Genomic DNA, 6,000 nt, shown 5'->3' with positions numbered 1-6,000 from the left:
GATCCCTCACTAAATGCCATTTGAAGACGGAGATTTCTTTTGAAACTATACATGGGAACACTAGAAAGAAATCAGTGTTTTCGTTTCTCTTTTCTTTTGATTTCACCCTCCTTAGCTCTCCTATCAAATCAGCCTGCATGGCAAAGACAGGCTGACCTTGTTCTTGTTTCTTGCCTTATCACCATCTCTAGAACAATGCTCAAAGGCTCCTTTTTCAAACTTTAAATAATTTCTCTGTCTTGCTGTCTCTATTCCGTGCCATTTCTCAAGCGGATAGAGTTGGGGAAAAAACCCTCATACTTCTAGAATTTAGACCAGTATGGCATTAGACAGTCAATGGATTATTGAGTTGACTTGAAGTAGAGGAGAAAAAGAAAGCTATGGAACTTTTTAGGTAAGCATTACCTCTTCAAAATGTCTGATAAATTCCTACTCATTAGTTCATGTTTCACTCTTCATTTCAAAGACAACACCATTGGCTTTGTTCTTTCTTCGTAGGAAAAAATGGACTATTCCAGAGAATACTAGGATTTATTAATTCACCTTACCATTTTCTTCAGAAAGACTGATCTTTTGAAAGCAGCTGACTGAGTAAAACAAACAGATACTTCTTGTTATGGTAGAGAAGGCATCCTTTACATGAAAAGAGTGAAAGCAGTTATTTGGATGAATAAGTAAAAGCAGAAGAATTTTTCCTCAGCATGAGATATTTGAGAGGAAACATAGTGTAGAAAAAGTGAGGCATTCATGGAAATAACACTTATGTAACCAGGCGGATTCCAACATTGATTGTGATAGCTCCATAATTTATCCTAATTATGTGATCACTGAGAGGGGATAAGGAAAGTATTGTATTGGCATTAGAGGGCAATGATGGAGCCACGAAACCAAGCTCAGTAAGTTACAGTGTTTGCATGTGTTGAAGCCCACTGTCTGCCTTAATAAAATCAAACAGAATTCTCAATTCAGGCAAAGGAGGGAGAATCATCATGTGTATGGGAAGGACAGTTGAGTCTAGCATTCCTAAACAAGGGTCATTTCCCTATGAGGCTCTGGACACTACTGCTTATGATCTCCGTGACCTTGAATAAGTTACTTAACTTTTCTGTGCCCCAGGTTTCTCATCTATTAATGGGCTTATTAATAGTACTATCAATTACTGTTTTTGATAAAATTAAAAGACAGAGAACTTAGACTAATTCCTTGAATATTTTAACTATTACTATTAATGATATCGCTACTACACAGGCCTTAGGGAAAAGTACTCTTGCCCCTTTAATGCTCCTCTCCAAGTGGTCACTTGAATATTTTTCTCAAACAGCCTATAACTGAGAGATATTAGAATAGATCACTTAAATAAAACTTTACTGAAGACTCAGCTAACAGAAGAGAAAATGCTGAGCTGTAACACACAATTAGATCAGTTGGCTTGTAAAATGTAGGTCTCCCATCGTCAGCATGGACTTGCCTTAAAGATCTCCCCATGTCTAGCTGTTGGTCATGGAAACATGGTGAATGCCTTCATAAATTCTTTTCTAAATAATCCTTAAAAGTGTTTCAACTCCTCAAAATCCAAATGCAAGAGCATAGTTTTTTTTACAAAGACAGCCAAGAAATTCCTGTTTGATCTATTTGATGTATTACAGCCCCAATTTTAAGTTTCTGTTTCCTCTTTCAAGACTTCCCTCTTCCATAGATGAAATAGAAAATGTCCTTTCTCCTCTTCAATGGAGAGCCCACCATTAACCTATGGGTCAGGCCTTTACATTGTGGCTTCAGACAGTCACTGTTGTCAGAATTCAATGTGATAACATGGTACTTGTGCAATGGGATGGACCATTACTGACCTCCTTTCACAAGGCAGACAAGAGGGCAAAGCAGGTAACCACAATGGGGAATCCTTGAAGAGCAAACTAAAAGCTAATTCAAGCAAAAAAACCTTTCCTTCACTGATGGGTTGAAGTGTGAGAAATGTCTAATATTCGCCTCCGTGGATTAAGAATTAAGGATTAAGAATGAAGTCTATTTGAAAATACAAAAGCTGTTTGGCAAACAATGCATTATTGTAACTTCAGCCATGGATATAGAAAGTTTAATGCACGTTAGTTTGTTAGATAAGCCAGTTAGTAACAGAGCCCAGATGGATAGCAAGATGGGATAGGAAAAGCCTCCTAATGGATTGTGGATTGAGCCACTAGCCCCTTGTCTTGAGGAGGCCTGTGGTAACATATTTTGGCTAAATAAAGGACAGAATGAGTCAAGTATTGTAGCCATGAGGCAGAGGGTCTATGGGATATGTTTAGACAGGGTAGCTAAGAATAGACAGAAGGAAATGCAATGCTCTAGCTCATAATCATTAATGATATGAGTGACTGAAACTATGAACAGTCAGATAGCAAAATCTGATAAATCTAGACAGGACTTAAGAGTTCAAACCTTTTGAACAATCCTGCCTAAAATTCTTAGATCAAAGAGTGGCCATGCACGTGGAATTAAAAACACCAGAGTTACAGTAGAAAGGCTACATTAGGACAAGATTCACATACAGAAAAAAGACAAAATCTCATATGTGGTTAATTTTTTTCCTTTCTTTTTCATTTCTGTTCAGAAAAGGAAAAAGAAAAGGATAACAAGAGAGCATGAATCAGGAGACTATTCTCCGTATCTAGACATATTTATAGATAACCTTTTGGAGAGCACAATGATGGAGTGGCAGGGTTAGAAGGTGCAGTAGTCTTTTTACTACAATGACATTCAGGAGAAACCGTAGGCACTGCCACCTGGCTAGCTTTTAAGTACCTTAGTGAACACAGGCATTTACTGTTGAAAATGAATAATGGGCCTGTGTTTAAAAGATAATTCTGCTATCTGTGTAATATATAAAAGGAAGTAATGAAATTAAATCCTTGCGCATCTTATCCAGATTATGCTGACCTCTGCTATTTGCCTGGCTTTGGGCAATGACCCAGAAATTAAATGCTATACTCACAGAGGATAAGAATTAAAACACAGCTGAGAAGTTTCTAGGCTGAAAGCTCCATTCTCAAGAACAAGGAATTGGATAGACACACAGTGTCTACGATTGTCCATCTTCACTATTGGTTTTATAAAAGGTATTCTCAGTGACTAAAATAAAACTTTCAAGATTTTGAAATAAAATAAAAGCTAGGTCATTAAGAGCTATCTGTTATCTGTTCCAACCTTCCCTCTACCTGGCTTTGTGGCAGATGAAGTCAGTTTGTCTCTTTGGAGTCAGCCTGCTCCCTTAAAGGAGGGTTTTGGACTTAATATAACCCAGCTTCTCTCTTTGAAGACTGCACAGGTCTGTGTGGGAGGCACGGCCAATGCTCACTCTATATGACTCTTTTTATCTTCCCAGCCCCTTGTTAGCCCAGACCATTGGACGCAGTCTTGCTAATGAGCTCTGAGGAGAGGTGACATGGTTCACTTCCAGGAGGAAACGTAGAAGAGTGGAGTGAGGACACCGTAAAGACTCTTACCTTGCCACCGTGAACATGGTGGTTGTACCTTCCACATGACGCAGTCGCAGATGTAGACCCTTTATTGGCCTAGGTCCCTGAGTGACAAAATAGAACACAGGTCACCTACCAAGTAATGTTGAACATGTCATGTGAGGGAGAAATAAATCTCTGCTATAATAAGTCACCGAGATGTCAGGGTTATTACAGCCTAATCCATCTTGGCCTAAGTATTAAATACTCTTTAAAGTGATTTCTAAATATGACATGCTGTCCCATTCTTCTATTTCTATGTTATGCAAGGGTTTTTTAGTGTGTGTGTGTGTGTGTGTGAGGAAGATTGGCCCTGAGCTAACATCTGTTGCCAAACTTCCTCTTTTGCTGGAGGGAGATTGTCACTGAGCTAACATCTGTGCCAATCTTACTCTATTTTATGTGGAATGCCTCCACAGCGTGGCATGACAAGTGTGTTAAGTCCACGCCCAGGATATGAACCTGTTTACCCTGGGCTGCGGAAGTGGAGCACGGGAACTATGGGGCTATGCCATGGAGCTGGCCCTGGGGGTTAATTTCTTAATCCTGCCCACCACTAGTTTGTAAAAGCAACTCATAATAGAGGTCACATGCAATTTAAAACATGTTATATAAAAAGCATTTTATAGATAATGGAATTAAACAACTGGAAGGAATGTTTGAAATCATTCATTAAATATCTCATTTTATAGATATGGAAATTGCAGCCCAAAGAAAATAGATAATGGCATGGACAAATAAGAGCTTAGTGTCATTTCATAATCGTCTATATGTGACTAGTATTGATTAAAATTCAATTTCTATGACTTTCTAAAACCTAATAAGGCAAATGTCGGGTTTTCAGAGTGGAGGTATGTTTCCACATGTAGGATTCTAAAGCACCTTGAAATTTTAAAATGTTTTTGGATAATTTTCTGAGTTGGGTATTTTAGTAGTTTTTTAAAACCTAAAACTTCACTATTTTATTTGGAAAAAAGTCAAGGTGCTACTGTTATTCCCTCCCCTCAAGCTTATGACTGTTGACTTTAAAAAATCAATCAATTCCTTAAATAGAAGACTAGAAATAAATTATGAACCCCTTTAGGACACCATATAATCATAAATCTTTTTCAAGATGAAAAAAATATAAAGATCTTGAATCTAGGCCACTCAATTTAAAATTTGGACATATTAGATGACTTTTCCTTGTTCACATGATAAGCTAGAGGCAGAACAAAGACTGATAATAAATAGTTTTAATATTTTTCTTCCATTCAAGCCTAGCAACTGCTGTGTGAGTGTGTGGGCAAGAATTATTACTCCCTCTGTTCTACAGATAACGTGATGTTTCCGACATGTTGTAAAAGTCAACATCAGAATCTAGTCTTCCCTGTTGTTTCATCCAGCAAACTCTATTCAGCTCAAGTAAATTCCTTTCATTCAGGAAAGTCTTCCTTAACCTGCTACACTGGGACAGCTTTTTGATTGCTTTATAATGAAGTACTTTTCTTTCTTTGTACTTTTCATAAGTTGAAATACCTACTTCTGTAATTATGCAGCAAGCACTCCATAAATGAATGAAGTATTTAATCCATTGCTCTTTTCACCTCAAATTTCTTTCCTCTGCTACTTCATTGCTTTAGGTTGCTCAAAGTGGTGATAAAATTGAATTTTTTTCTTAAAAATATATGGCTAAGTTAACTGTTTTTTTTTACACTGATTTTCTGAGTAAATCAAAGAGAAGTGAAAAGATAGACATATCTTGAACATTAGTTTAGGACACAGCTTTTTATTCCAAGGTGTTTTCTCATAGCAAGCGACCAAAGTGGTTAATAACTGTAGTAAATATGGAAAATAAATGTTCATAGTCTATTTCTCTTCCCTTGTGTGAACTTGCTTGCCACTGCGGATGCAAGCGAAAAGCTGGATTGACATGCTATAAGCACTATAAAATAGTCCATCACTGCAGTTAAACATTGTTAAATATTTCAAGGAATTCCTGCCATCAGGGAGCTGCGTGTCTCCAGAGCCTGTGAAAGAGGACAGCATTTGTTGAAATTCAGCCTTTTCTACTTGTCACATACAACTTGAAATTTCAGAATTACATTCAGTGAAGGCAATACTGCCAGTTTCTTTTCCCAGCTCTTTATCCTTCCAAGACTGTTGCTACTTTGATCTTTCTCTAACACATATTTGATCCTGTCACTTGCCTGTAAAAACCTTCTGGAGCTATTCTGTGACTCTACAGTAAGTCCAAACTTCCCAGTCTAGCACTTATCATTCTCCAAAATGGTGACAAATGAGCTACCCATCACATTTCTTACTCTTCCCCAAACCAAAGTGTGTGTTCCTCCAACCTCCTACCTCTCTCTGCCACTGTCTTTCCTCATATTGTTCCCATTTCTTTGCACAGCCCTTTCCTGTTCTTAGTTTGTCTTCATCCTACTTCATCTTACTTGATTTTCTATTTTGTTTTTATACCTTATCTTCAAATGAAAAATCACTACCT

The sequence above is a fragment of the Equus asinus genome, chromosome 6 (assembly GCF_041296235.1).
Source record: "Equus asinus isolate D_3611 breed Donkey chromosome 6, EquAss-T2T_v2, whole genome shotgun sequence".
NCBI classification, from domain to species: Eukaryota; Metazoa; Chordata; class Mammalia; order Perissodactyla; family Equidae; genus Equus; species Equus asinus.
The sequence above is the reverse complement of the archived record's forward strand: the minus strand, read 5'-3'. Positions refer to the sequence as shown.